The sequence below is a fragment of the Nicotiana tabacum genome, chromosome 11 (assembly GCF_000715075.1).
Source record: "Nicotiana tabacum cultivar K326 chromosome 11, ASM71507v2, whole genome shotgun sequence".
In the NCBI taxonomy this organism is placed as follows: domain Eukaryota; kingdom Viridiplantae; phylum Streptophyta; class Magnoliopsida; order Solanales; family Solanaceae; genus Nicotiana; species Nicotiana tabacum.
Window position 1 is genome coordinate 146,858,324 of NC_134090.1, and position 16,234 is coordinate 146,874,557.

The following is a 16,234-nucleotide window of genomic DNA, read 5'->3' on the forward strand; positions in this document are numbered from 1 at the left end:
TTGTCGGTCATCAGTACCGATCCACTCGGTTCTGCGGTTCTGAGCCATTGTCCTTTGATTTTGCTTTGCAGGGAGGAGTTACCACAACCAACCACTTTCTATATATGGACACATCAAAGGGAAGCCATCACGTTAGTGTTAGGGCATTGGACAGACAATCATGTATCAGAGATACAATGTACCTAAGCAGTTAGACAATTGTGCCCCCTGAAAATCTTCCACACTCTCTTTTATTTATTTATTATTATATTTTTTTTATATTTTTTTTATTTTGGTGGTGGTCTAATCTTATGGAGATTGCCTACGTATCATGACCCCGCATGAATCAGACCGAGCGTAGTTCGGACCAAATGAAAGGTAACAACAATAAGACACATTTTTTTTATCAATTTTCATAATAAAATAAACTGGGTTTCAAAGGTTGAAAGATGACCAACAAACTCAAAAATCAAACAACCCATATATTCTAGCCAAAAGATTTATAACCTCAAAACAAAAAGGCCAGCTTCCTTTCCCCGTTTGATAAATGCAACCAAACGGCTATTTTTGCAAATGTGCCCCTTCCAAATCTCACATGAATTTGAGGCCGGGGAGGATTTATTTATGACACTTTACACACTTGTCCATTCTTTTACGAAAATAACCTTTCGACAACTGACAGATACTCTAAGGTTATTTCGGCAAGAACGGTTCAAGACGCGGCCGAAGTTGGCTCGGGTTATTTTGACTAAAAAAAATCCAAACGGTATTCACCTGACCGCTGACTCTTTTTTTTTCTTTTCAAATTATACTGAAAACCTGATGTTGCAAACACGGCCCTTCAGCGCCTCGGGGACGAAGATTTATAGGGCTGTGTGGGTCAACTAGACCAAAATCCTAAACAGGACCCAAAAAAAGTGGCTGTTTATGCAAAGTCAGCCTTCCGGCGTCCCTCTCGGGAACATTCGGCTATTTTTGACAAAACAGCATCACCCGACTTATTTATGACTCTTTTTATCATTTTTCGAATTAGAAAAGTCAATATTGCAAACACGGCCTTTCAACGCCTCGGGGACGAAGATTTTTAAGGCTGTGTGGGTCAACTGGTCAAAATCTTAAAAATGACCCAAAGGTGGCTGTTTATGCAAAGTCAGCCTCCCGGCGTCCCTTTCGGGAACATTCGGCTATGTCTTCATAAAACAGCGTCACCCGACTTCTCTATGACAAAATTAAAATTTTGACATGTTTTTTTTTGTGGCTATTTTAGCAAAAGGGAAGGTTGGACACCACCCGACTTATTCATGACAAGATTAAAATTTTTGATTTTTGGCTATTTTAGCAAAAGGTGAAGTTGGACCCGATGAGGGTTGCCTACGTATCTCACATCCGGTGAGAATCAAACCCGCGTAGTTCGAGCCTCGCGAATAAGTAAATGAACTAATATATTTTTTTTTTAATTGGAACTGTGAAAGAACTGCTTCAAAAGAAGAAAGGAAGTATATATATATATTTTTTTTGATTGATTTCTTTTTGAAAGAAAGACTTGTAAAAATTCCTTTTCTTTTGATTTGAACTTTGAGAATTTCAAAAGTAAAAGGAAGTTTTTTTTTTTTTTTTTTGAATTTCCATTTGTTTTTTTTTTCTTATTCTAAAGAAAAAAAATATTTTTTGAATTTTACTTTTGATAAAAGAAATGCTTCTAAAAAATATTTTTTGAATTTTGAATTTTCTTTTCAATTTTGAAAAAAGTATAAAAATATTTTCGGATTTTTTTTTTTTTAAAACATTTTTATTATTTTTGTTTTATCAACAATGGAAAATAAAGATATTTATATTATTTTTTGCAAGACATATCTTTTTTGGAATTTTACTTTGAATTTTCTTGGCAAGACAAATACTCTTTGCAACAAATAAAGATATATATATTTTTTGGAAATAAAAAAACTTTTCAGATTTATATATATATTTGCGACAAATAATGAAAGACTTTTTTTTTATTTTATTTTTTGCATTTTCATAAGCAAATAAATAATAAAAAAAACATTTTGAAAATAAGACTCTTTTCATTTTCATTTTCATGGCAAGACAAACTATATATTTTTTCTATTTTTTTTTTTGAAAAACACAACAGAACAACGACTCTTTTTTTTCTTTTCTTAGCTTTTAATAAAACAAACTAATAAGACATTTTTTTCATTTTCTCAAAATTTCGGCAGAGTTTTGACAGTATTTGGGCATTTGTTTTCTTTTCAAAATAAACAATCAATTCCCTAACCGCTATTTCTTTTTTTTTTCAATTTCAAAATATTATTCCTGATATTCACAAGTCAGTCAACACACAAGTCCGAATCAAATTAATGCGCAAGTAGTAACAAGTAAGATGCATCAGGATGGTCATTTTCATTTTTGGTGCACCTGTCCTAGACAGACCCAACCTTTGTGTTGAGCCTCCAAAGTCAGATGCACGTGATGCAAACAAACGTTCCTACTAGGGATCCGGCATGTGGCTTTGTTATACTAGGTTCAGAACCTGGGTGTTTGTTCTAGACCTGGCTTACCCGAGCGGACAGCTCGAGCCGAGGGGGGTAGCGTACCGGGAATACAGAAGCTTCACCGGCTTAGCAACTTGTCCGAACCTCGTTCTAAATTGGGATTTGACACTATACAGAAAAGAAGTCGTACGAAGTACACCCTTCTTCATGATTTAGAAGACTCAGAGAGGAGATGGGTTTCGGCACAGTTTATACACAGTTCACGTAATATCAAAGCGGTAAAAGCAGCATTTAGCACATTAGGCTCAAACATGTAAAAATCAGATAAAACCAAATATAACAATTTATATGAGCTCGAATTTCTAACCCTGAACCACTGGTTCTGGGCTAGTCCCCAGTGGAGTCGCCAGAGCTGTCACACCTCCTTTTTCCGACCCCGCGAAGGGCGAAGGAGTTTTTTCCAATTAAAGGACAGTCGAAACGGGATTTGTTTATTTATTTCAGAGTCGCCACTTGGGAGATTTAGGGTGTCCCAAGTCACCAGTTTAATCCCGAATCGAGGAAAAGAATGACTCCATATTACAGTCCGCGAACCAGAAATCCGGATAAGGAATTCTGTTAACCCGGGAGAAGGTGTTAGGCATTCCCGAGTTCCGTGGTTCTAGCACGGTCGCTCAATTGTCATATTTGGCTTATTTATCTGATTTTAATACAATTATGAACCGATGTGCCAATTTTAACTCTTTACCACTTTATTATTATTATTATTATTTTTAAAAAAATTGTGAACATCGTTTAAAACATGTCTTTGGATTACGTCACATGAAATGCACCCGCAATCCGGAACACATTTTTATTCAATGTTTTAGGATTTAGATTTGGGTCGCATGAAATGCGCATCCGAGTTTAAGAAGGTAAAATTAATTAAATCACGCCTAAAGAGTCTAGCGTATCATTATTTTGGGTAGGGCCGTGAAATTTGCTAAAACGGCTCCTCCCTAATTCTAAGCGATTAAATGTACATTTATTGAGGGCCCCGCAATCTATACATTTCATTAAGCGAGGCTCATCTCATTTATTTGGACAAATCTTAAAACGACTACATTTTTCTATAAAAATGAGTCTCTAAAATAAAGAAAGAAAATCCTAATTTATTACTAGCTTTTATTATTTTAAGAAGACATGACATGCTAATTGCTTGATTAATACAAATATTGATGAAAAAGGAATTTCACTCTTAATTTCGAAATTATAAATAAAATAAAAATTCAACAACTAATATTCAAAATAAACAAATATAGCTAGATTAAAACTCAGCATTGTTATTTTTTTAAAAAAAATTATTGAGATTAATTATTCACAATCATTTGAAACTAGATTTAACCTGCCTTAATGCCTAATTTACGATGTTTAATTTAAATTCGTGTCTTAGCTAAATTTAGCTACTTGTTCATGATCAACCTATAATCTTGAAGCCTTCATAACTAGTGAATTAACCTATTTTGCCGAACTGATTTATTACAGACTAACTTATGATATTATTTTCTTATTCCAGTTATTATTTAGTAATTCATGAAATAGCTTAAATACAATCAACAAAAGGAACAAAGAAATAAAAACGAAATTAAAACTTCAAATTTTCATTCTTCATATGTATTCACGCTTCATATTTCGGATTACAATAAACAGCTTTTCAGTTGTGTACCTGATATTGGAAGCAAAAGAAAATGAATATGAGAATCAGCAACAGCAGTAAAATCAGTACAACACAGCAACAATAGCCCAGCAACAGTAACAACCCAGTAACAGACCGGTGGAGTAGTAATCCAAAAAAAAAAAAAAAAACTTCCAGCTTTTATGAAACAACAATTAATTCTGATTTCAAACAACAAAAGAAAACAGAATATTTTTTTTTAGTTTTTTTTTTATATTTGAAAGCTTAAATATTTTTTCGGAATTTTCTATCTCTTAAATGTTCAGCCCTTTTCTCTCTCTTATTTTCAGATTTGTTTCTCTCTCCCGTTTTTTTCCTGTCTGTGTATTTCTCCTCCCTCTCATTTTTCAGACCTCTCTATATATAATCCCCACCCTTTAATCAATTAAAATCAATCCCTTTCTCTACCAAACACATTATCTTCCCACTCATCCCCATTACATTAAATAAATATATCACACCACCCCATTATATTTTGTCCCCCATGCTTCAAATAAAATAATGCAAGATTCCCTTTAAATTAAATCTTGTCCCCCCTTTATATTAAATAATCATATCACAACCCACCCCATTTCATTTTGTCCCCCATGCTTCAAATAAACAATTACAAAATGTACAATTCCTAAATTACCCCTTCCGACCTTACTGAAATTACCAAACTACCCCTGAACGTATTACAAATTTACCAAACTACCCATCAGCTATAACACATCAATTAATCAAACTTAACCAAAATATAGACAATATGATCAATTTCTAACAATGTTCAAACAACAATATGAACACGGATGAACATCATAACAACAATATCACATGAACATAATTTTAACAACATTTCAACAACAAATCACATGAACATAAATTGAACAACCAAGAACAACCAAAATTTGATTGAACAATATTTTTGGCAACAACAAACCTATTTTTCGGATTTAAACAACAACAACAATCAAACAAGTAATTTAGATTCTTAAATTCAATAATATTGAACTTAAAATCAACTCTAACAACATTATAACAAACAATTCTTATATTAAACTTTAAACAAGATTATGAGACCAATTCAAGAAATAATCACAAATGGTAAACAAGAAATCAAACTATACACATTTCGGATTCAAAATCAAACAAACATAATATGAACATGAATTAAATCTAAAAATAAAAACGACGGATTCAAATGACTAAAACCAACATACTTCCCTTATTGCAACTAAATTCTTTTAGGCAAATGACAAAACAAAACTAAGAAGAAACAATTATGAATTTAAACTTGAACTTTTAACAATACTAACAATTTCCGGAAAATACATCAAATACATGAAACAAATTGAAGAAACAATTAATTAAATTTCAATTTGAATCTAACAAATATTAAACTAACAAATATTCACTTAAACAACAATACAAACATGAGATAAACATGAAAAATAACTAATTAATCCTTCCTTTGAAATCTAAAATTTTTTATCTAACAAACAACATATGAACATGAACTAAAAATTAAGTCAAACGATAAACAAAACAAACATTTGTCGATTTTAGATTCGAAAATATCAACAAAAAAAATGCGGACAATATAAAACTCAAAAATCCACTAACCGGATCGACATGAAATATGTATGGACTGACTCGACGAACCTCGGCCAAAGCTCGACCAAACGGCGACGAACACGAACCTACGAAACCAACCGAAGCTGCGCCGAAGCAGTAGCAACAGCTGTCGCGGCAGAAGTGCATGAACAAAGCAGCTGGGATTCACTTGTTTACGTGAAGGAGATGGAGTGAAGCAGAAGCAGCAACTCGGAGGAAAATGAAGCGAGGCAGAACAGGAGTAACCATGAGGTCGACGACGGGGAGCTGCCATGGCGGACAGCAGTAACTCGGAAGTGACGCAGAAACTGTACGTGCGTGTGGACTGCCGGACTAGTTTGGGTGGTGTCGAAACAGCGGCAGCTACCATGTGAGAACATCGAAGCTCAGCCATGGTTGGGCATGGCAAAAGCTCGAACGGGGACGATGAAGCTTGGTGAGGGAGGATGTGCTCGTGTGAAGGTGTTGACGCAGCTGTGTGTGCGTCGATGAGGAGCTTGGAGGTGGAGGATGATGAAGCTTGGTGAGGGAAGCAGCCATGGACCTTGGTTTTTTTGAGAGTTTTGGGGAAGATGAAGATGGAGGGGGCGGGTAGGCTAGTTTAGGTTTTTTAGGGTTTTCTTACTATTTTTTTTTTTGTTTTTCTTTGTTTTATTTTTTGAAATGCAAGATAATAGGGTGTTGGGTTATGGACCGGGTTGACCCAGTTCGAAATGGACTGGGTCGTAGGGAAGATTGGGCCAATTTTTGGGCCTGTGGCTTGAAATTGAAGAAGAGGCCTAATTCCGACTTTCTTTATATTTTTGCTTTCTTTTCTTCATTTATTTCTCTAAAACTAAATTATAAAAATACTTAAACTATTATTAAGAATTAAATTAAGTTATAAAAGTGCAAATTAACTCTCAATAACAATTAACGCACAATTAAGTATTAATTAAGCATAAAATTGTATATTTGGACATTAAATGCTAAAAATGTAAACGATGCTTATTTTTGTAATTTTTTTAATTTTTGTAAAACAAATTTAATTACTAACAACTATAGTATTAAATCCTACATGCAAAATGCGACATATTTTTGTATTTTTTATTAATTTATCAAATAAACACGCACAGACAAATACAAATAATTATTCAAAATATCACAAAATATCACAAAATTGCACACCAAAGAAAAATCATTTTATTTTTGGATTTTTTGGGAGTAATTCTCATATAGGGCAAAAATCACGTGCTTACACCCCACCCCCTAGACGAAGAGTGTACGAGTCCCAAGTGCCGTTTAATTCAAGGGAGATTCCTTACCTTGATAACTTGCCAAGCATGCCGGATGTGGAAGCTCTCACAAGGGATTTTGATGAAATTCGGACAGCAATGTGAGATGAGTCTAGACCAACGGTGTTGACAAAGGGCATGCTTTTTCCTGATAAAGCGCGCCTAAGCAGGGCTTGTAAAATGTACAACGTAAAAGAGTGTCGTGAGATGACGGTATGGGAGTCAAGTCCGGTTGTATACAAGGTTGTTTATCGTAGGTGGTTTTGGCCATGTCATTGGATGTTGCGTGCGAGGTGCATCGCATCCCGCTTGGGTACGCTATCGGGATCGTCATCATCAATTCGCCTCCTTATAGCCGGATGCGCCGCTGCATGATCATTAGTGGTGTTGACAGGATTAGTAGAAGGGGTCGTCAGCCTAGTAGAAACCTACATAAGAATAAAAAGCTCAGAATAGCAAAGTATATAATAAGTCACAACAATTTGAATTGTCGTACCACTATCTCGTCGGGCTCCTGAATGTAATCATCTGTCGCAGCCATGTCAACATCGTGTTCAGCCTTAAAAAGAAAATTAACAAAGTTATGGAAAATAAAGACAAATTCTAATTTAATACTATGAAAACCATACATGCGAAAGTGATAATGAACCATAACTCAGTCGGCGCCCACTATGTAAATCTCGGGTCGACAGCTCCTCGGCAACAGTAGACAGGCCTGGAAAGTATGTATCCCAATCCACTCCAGAAAGGTGCGTGCCCGTGATCAATAATTAACCTGACGGGGTCACCTGCGAAGTCCCTAGAGTGAGATCCATCCCATGGCTGTATGACGGCATGTCCATCTCATGTAGGCCACCCGGCAGCAACATAATCAGCAAGGGCCTCAACGCCCCCTCGCCAGGGACCACCTCCTCTCTACCCACCGCCACGTCGGGCACCACCACCTCGTCGGGCACCTCCACCTCGTCGGCCACCACCACCTCGTGCCACACCAGGGCCTCGCTCATACTGCTCTGGCTCTACATAATCAGGCATGTGTGCCAAACGCTGATCCTCCCGAGCTCGCTGTAGTGTCCGGGCAGCCAACTCTACAAATCGACAGCTATAATCCTGCAAGGCGTCCGTAGGATAGCCGACATAATCCTGCGTCTGCAGTCCCATCTGATAGATTGTGTGCAGTCCAATAGCCTGCACAACATATAAAATATAAACTATGTATATTGCACTAACATACAACTATATAATGAATAATAATATAAAACATACAAGGGCCTCGTGTCGCCCGACGTATGGAACGTACTGATCGCCATCTTGATGAATAGAATTCCCGATAAAAATTCGGGTGACGTGCTGGTACCAGGACATATACCTCTGAAGATCAACCTCCTGGATATGTGTAGGTGGGGGTGGACTCATCTGATCTCGATGGTCCCAAATATGGATCTGCGCCGCTAACCATGCCATAAATGCACCGTCCTCCCTACGACGATCATCCCTATGATAATGTGTATGATCCCACATTGGCCCCCTCGGTATATACTGCGGGCGGCCAAACTGTCGAAGTACCTGCTCCGAGGCATGATGCTCCACAATATCGAGGCATATGAATGGGGCAGAAGTGCTCCAAATCAATCGGTCGGCCGAGCAATAAGGTGGCAGGGAAGCTATCAAATCGTCGTTGTATGGCATCCAGATGAACTATCAAATAAGAACATGAAACGTGACTATGCGCAACACTAAGTTAATCTACACCAAGTAAGTTTAGATACATATTTACCTGTGCGCCCTCCAGTAGATCCAACACATCCTTTCAGAGGGGGAGATTATGATGAGCATCATACTCTCGTGAAAGTGTACGACGGAGAACCCACCTCCTGTCTAGAGGGAGAAATGGAGGTGCTACAGTAGGAGGTAATTGTGATCGCGGTGGCTGAAACTGCAAGAACTGCTCCCAGGCCCAAACCTAACATACATAATTGACGTAATGTTTAAGATAAAGTCTAACTAGGTAGAGTTGGAACTGATGAACACTTTATTTGAATATGTTGTCACCTGTAGAAGCAGCATAAAACCACAAACATCTCTCTGAGTGCCCATGCTCGCCCGGCACATCTGCCTATACATGTAGCCGAGAACAACAACACCCCAGCTGTAATGGGGTAACTCATCTAGCAGCTGAAGCTGATGCAAAAATCTCAGACTGACTAGGTTCCCCGAAGTGTTCGGGAACAAGACCCCTCCAAATAGAAGAAGCAACAACAACCTCGTATACTGGGTGATATGTACCTCCTCTGTATCGTCGGGTCAAAGTCAACCGACTAGCACCCAACAATGTAGTCTCTCCTGTAGCCTGAAACCCGTGAGCTGCTGCAGCATGTCCAAATAAGCATCACGCGACATAAATCTCATAGCAATAGGCAGTGAAACGGGCATGCCATCAACGGGCAGGCCATATAAAACCTCAACGTCCTGCAGCGTGATGGTAGCCTCACCAATGGGCAGGTGAAAAGTGTGTGTCTCCGATCGCCACCGCTCAATCGCCGTGATCAAAGCCTAGTCAACCTGTATCCGCCCGATCTCAATAATCCTATAGAATCCCGTGTCCTGGAGGCGATGGACTACACGCTCGTGGAGAACTCTGTGCCTCAGAAAATCCCACAGGTCGTCCACTCTCCTAGCGCGGAGAGTCTGGGAAAGTAACTCTCCCTCCCATATATGGGCGGACCTATGATCGCCCTGAAGCACTAATAGCTCACGAGAGTAAGGGCCGGGATGTATAGGCGCGTCCATGTCGTCAACTGTAAATTAAACAACATTAATTGTATGTTTATTATTTAATTGTGCAAAGTATATATAACAATTGGATTCCAGGCTCGATATTTGAGGCCCAGTAGCACCAAATTATCATGAATATTTATGTGTGTCAAATTCAATTTTTTGATAATTTTGTGTGTGTTTGTTTTATAATTTTGAGTATTTAATTGTGCAAAGTATATATAACAATTGGGTTCCAGGCTCGATATTTGAGGCCCAGTAGCACCAAATTATCATGAATATTTATGTGTGTCAAATTCAATTTTTTGATAATTTTGTGTGTTTGTTTTATAATTTTGAGTATTTAATTGTGCAAAGTATATATAACAATTGGGTTCCATGCTCGATATTTGAGGCCCAGTAGCACCAACTTATCATGAATATTTATGTGTGTCAAATTCAATTTTTTGATAATTTTGTGTGTGTTTTTTTTATAATTTTGAGTATTTAATGGTGCAAAGTATATATAACAGTTGGGTTCCAGGCTCGATATTTGAGGCCCAGTAGCACCAACTTATCATGAATATTTATGTGTGTCAAATTCAATTTTTTGATAATTTTGTGTGTGTTTGTTTTATAATTTTGAGTATTTAATGGTGCAAAGTATATATAACAGTTGGGTTCCAGGCTCGATATTTGAGGCCCAGTAGCACCAAACTATCATGAATATTTGTGTGTGTCAAATTTAATTTTTTGATAATTTTGTGTGTGTTTGTTTTATAATTTTGAGTATTTAATTATGCAAAGTATATATAACAATTGGGTTCCAGGCTCGATATTTGAGGCCCAGTAGTACCAAACTATCATGAATATTTGTGCGTGTCAAATTCAATTTTTTGATAATTTTGTGTATGTTTCTTTTATAATTTTGAGTATTTAATTGTACAAAGTATATATAACAATTGGGTTCCAGGATCGATATGTGAGGCCCAGTAGCACCAACTTATTATGATTATTTATGTGTGTCAAATTCAATTTTTTGATAATTTTGTATGTGTTTGTTTTATAATTTTGAGTATTTAATTGTGCGAAGTATATATAACAATTGGATTCCAGGCTCGATATTTGAGGCCCAGTAACACCAATTTATCATTAATATTTATGTGTGTCAAATTCAATTTTTTGATAATTTTGTATGTGTTTGTTTTAAAATCTTAATTATTTAATTGTACAAAGTATATATAACAATCTACCATTATAAGAAATACTTAAACTACAAGGATTCTATGCTATAATACTATACAGTTTACTACGTTAAAAGTTTCTACATTTTACTACGCTAATAAAGAAACGAAATATAAACAACAAATACATTTTAATCACATAACATTAATAAAAATACATATAACATACTAGTTTCGCAAATAAAACATAAAACGACATGGAAACACTAATATCTAAATTCAGATATTAACATAATAAAATAAATCTCAATTTTACATTTTTTAGAACACTAATATCTAAGTCCGGATAAATAAAACATACTAGTTTCGCAAATAAAACACAAAACGACATAGAAACACATTCAATAGGCAGTGATATACATTAATATACAAGTTTGGACATAAAATAAATCGAAATACCTCGATGTAGTGAGTGTTTTGTGTGAAAATTTGAAGACGAAGGAGTTAAACCACAACAATACAATGCTCTACTATGATGTGGGACCTACGTTCTTGACCTTTTGTGTGACGGGAGGGGCCCACAAATTTTTTTTTAATAACGGTCAGTGGGGTGGGGTGGGGTGGGGGACCAGAATGGGGTTTTAAAAAAATGGGGGAAAGGGTGGTCGGGGAAGAAGACGAAGGGCAGTATTTAAATGGGGGTATAGCGTATGAAAAGAAAACGCTATATATAGCTTACAATAACAAGACGCTATATATGACAAATCAAATCGTCAGACCATATAGCGTATGAATACAAGATGCTATACCTTAACGAAAGACGTTACCATTAATATATAGCGTCTTTTATTTGCACGTTGTATATAAAAATGTATTTTTTTTAAATACCTATTAAGGTAATTTGAGTAAAAAAACAATATTTAGGTTCCGGACTCTCCATAGGTTTCAGTTCAGGGACTAATGGCACAATTTCACAAAGTTGTGCATAATAATACATAAGGGATTTTTTTGGTATATGAATCTTCTTTATGCATTTAGTCCTATTCAAGTACACAAAAGATTTATCATAATCAGTTATATTTATTTTGGTTTTTAACTTACAGCCACCTTTCTCTTTATTTCTAATTTGTTATGCTTTATGAAGCTTACAAAGTGGTAGTTAAGACTTAAGAGACACAAGCAAATCATATGAATATTATACTTTTTGGAGAACTGCATGAAATTCATTTCTATTATTACTACTATAATACGTATATAATATACATAGAGAATATAATATAGCAAAATAGGGTATATAAAAATGTGTCAACTAGTCACGAAATGATATATGGCATCGTCAAAGGACTTAAATTAGATACACGGTATAAAGATATTTTACATGATCAATGCAGTTTAACCTTTTTTAGGTCGGCAATTACTTCCTATATTTCATTTTATATAATATTCTTTTCTTTTCGATTTTTTTTAAAAAAATAATACATTTTTATATTTGAGAACACTGTAATATTTAACTACTTATTTTATCGTTAATAATTAACATAGTTTTATAGCCATAGAAATATTATAGCATGTTAGTCTAAGACCACAAATTCTAGGGGTACTTTTGGTTAAAGGCATTTTGTTCTTAAACTCCGTGTTAAATCAAAACACTGTTATATAACATAAAATAAAAGGAATAACATCTATCAAAAAAAATTATTTATAAATATATTATAATTAACATAATTATGAGTAATTTTATTTTTACTATCAGTGCTTAAAATTATTTTCAACGAGAAAAATCTTCAGCCGCCATGCCCACTTAGTTAACTAATTGAAAAGCTATACTCCTCTCCCTCCTAGAAAAAAGATCTTAGGCACGATTAATGTTTACCTGTTGATTGTAGGAGTCAAAAAAATAAAACTTTTGATGGAAAATCATAGTAATATGGTGGGGACTTTATGTCTAATTCTATAAAGGCCTAAATCAAGCAATTTCTTTTCAATTACTCCCCCTCCTCCCTAATCTTATTTTCAATCACACAGTTAATCCTTGTAGGTAGAAACCTTGGTAATTAAACTTGACATAGCTAATGGACTGCTAAAAATATCACTACAGTTGATTGCAATCTTACGATATGTTGCTATTAAGTAAACTTGGTATCTTCAGAGTTCAGACTATTAATAATTGTTTCTCACACCAGACTCCAGAGGAAGGAAGATATTATAAAATAGTTATACAACAACTATCAAGCTATTAAGTAAAATCACACAAGGGTCAGGAAGGATAGAGTGAATGCAAATCTTACCCCTACCCCGAGAGAAAAGAAATGTTGTTTCCGATAGACCATCGGCTCAAGAAGACGAAAAGAGACAATATATTAATACTATCAACAGAAACCATAGAAATAATAACAACATCATAAAGACCAGAAAATAGATGAAAAGCAATAACAATAACCAGTAAATAAGGCTCGGTACTATAAAATATGGAAGAATAGCGTGAACACAACATTAACCACTAGCAGTCTAAGACGAAACCCTACCAGACTAGCCTCACACCTGGTACGAAGTAGAAGAATGCTCAACTACCTCCTAACCTACAACTTAATGCTCGACCTGCACACCTTCCTATTAAGGGTTATGTCCTTGAAAAATTATAAAATAGTTGGTTATTATATTTAACAATGTATATGAAATATTATGTTCTCGATCACAATCTCATAAGGTTAAATAAATAAACAACTTTTCAGAAATAATGAGTCTTAAAACTTTTTCACAATTAGGTAATCTCTAATTTATGTTATAGTTCAAAGCTTTTTTGAAATTGACTTAGTTGTCACAAGATAAACAAAAAGGTTGATAAAATTTAAGTTGGCCTAGCTTAGAATATTGACTTAGTGAATTGTCCAATCTTCTTTCTTGTTTAGTGGATAAAGATTCATTTTTATCGTCCCTATATGGAGTGTGGTGGGTGGGATATCCATTACGGTAGGACCCACGAAAATTATTGGGTCCAGGCAAGAGCCGCATCCCTAGAGATATAATATAACAGTCTACCTTAGTACAAGAATTAGTACGGCTAAATTATAAAACTTTCTATAATCAGTGCAGCTTTTATTAACAAATAACAATTCATGAAGATCCAAAACCAAAAATAAAAAATAGAAAACAAAAAAAATTACTAATTTAAAAGTTCTGAGTATGCCTAATTTCTTAATTTCTTTTTTTTTTCCTCTTCCTCTTTTGCACTACCCCTTCTCTTTTTCTTTATCTTTTCTTTTACATTAATTAGCTTCCCTTGGATTCCCACTTTACCTTAAGTATGTTCTTTAGTAGCAATTATTATAATAAAATATTCCATGACATGGGAAAACAATAATATAAACATGTGACATATGCCCTTATAAATTAAATATTTTAATCCTATCACTTAATTTGTTAGGTATCGAGTTGGCTAACATGTATTGATTGATGCACTTTAATTGTACCCAAATAAAAAATAAAAAAAATAAAGCAAAAGAAAACACCTTGTTACTTCGAACTTTCTTACCTTTGAACTGGGTTTTTATCCATTTCCCTTATAAATATTCCACCATTTTTCTTCGTAACACTTACCTCCTCCTCTTCTTCTTCTTCTTCTTCTTCTTCTTCTTCTTCTTCTTCTTCTTCTTCTTATCTTCCTTTATTCTTCTTCATTTTTAATATTTCTTTCTTTTTCCTCCCTTCTTTATTTGGGGGATTTCAAGAAATAAATGGCAATGTTAGGAGGTGATAATTATGCTTGTTTTCATAGGAGTGGAAGTTTTAATGAAAATGAAAGAAGCAAGAACAAGAGAATTGAAAGAGGATGAATTGAACAAATGCAAATCTTAGGCAAGTCTGACGCTTGGCTTCATTTTTTATATTCAAAACTTCGTTTGAATTACATCTTCTTTTTTTTTTCTTTTTTTCTTTTTCAATTTCTAATCTTTGTTTTGATTTTCGAGGAAAAAGAAAAGTAAGGCAAAGGAAAGAATCCAGAGATTAAGACTCTTTGGGATGTCTAGTTAATTTCTTTTTCTTCTTTGTTTTTTTTCTTGTGTTTTGTATTTTGTAAGTGATAAAGAAACCTTGTAAAACTCGCAGAGCTGTTCAAAAGTTTACATATTGAACAATTAATGTGTTGTCGAAAAAAAAAGAGAAAATTTATGTGGGTTAATCCCCATCCCCTTTTTTCACGTCTTTCCTAGGGCACTTTAACTGTAATTCTACTGGCCTACTTAATTCAAATTTGCACCCCGCAGACGAATCTTAATTTCTAAGTAAATCAAAGTAAATTATGTGGTTCAACAACAATAATAAAGCATCTCTTGATATTCTGGCTTAATTACTTTTTAAGATTGATGCGTGTTAGTAATTAAAAAAAATTGCTCCTAGAAATAATAGTAGTTAATTTTTTTGTATATATGTACATTATATACAAAAATAGACATATTTTATATATTTTTCGGTTACTAAATACAATTAGTTTCATCCGACTGGCAGTTTTATATTTTGCCCTATGAATAACTGCATTCCTGACTAATGAGCTTAAGATCTGTAGTAATTTTTTTCTATAAAATATAGGATAATACTCTATTGAGTCTTGACAATTATTTAGGAACTGGCAAAGAAAGTGGATGACTTATTATTTCATATTCCTTAAGCAATGCTATATATTTCAACAAAATACTTCATGTCGTGCAGAACAATTAGAAAGTATCACTAACTTAGTGAAGAAGCAATAAATTAATATCAACATAGTGGTGAAAGGTTTTACATAGATATCTTGACTAGAAGTTTCGGGTTCGAGCTCTAGGCATGAAATCGTCTTTATTAGAGAGCGTTTTACCCTTAATATGAAACTTTCCGGCACAAATCTAAATTTACTCGGAGATCGAACACCCGACAAAAAATCAGAAAAAAGGTGACATAGACATCAACTTGTATATTAATAAACAAAAGATACAAGCGAGTAGGGTTAAGAACATCAACATTGTTCACCTACTGAAATATAATAGGAAAAGCACATCAAAATCATTTATAAAAAAAATTGTGCTCTATGATACAGATTTGAGGATGAAAAGATATCCTAACAATTACGTAGTATGTACCATATATCAAAAGAACAACGCACAAAGAGATTTCTCCTAATTTTAATTTTGAAAAGTTGATTAGTTTATCTCTTTCAATTTTCGAAGTACTTAACTTTCATTTTTTTTAATTAGTGCCTTGGTATTTTTA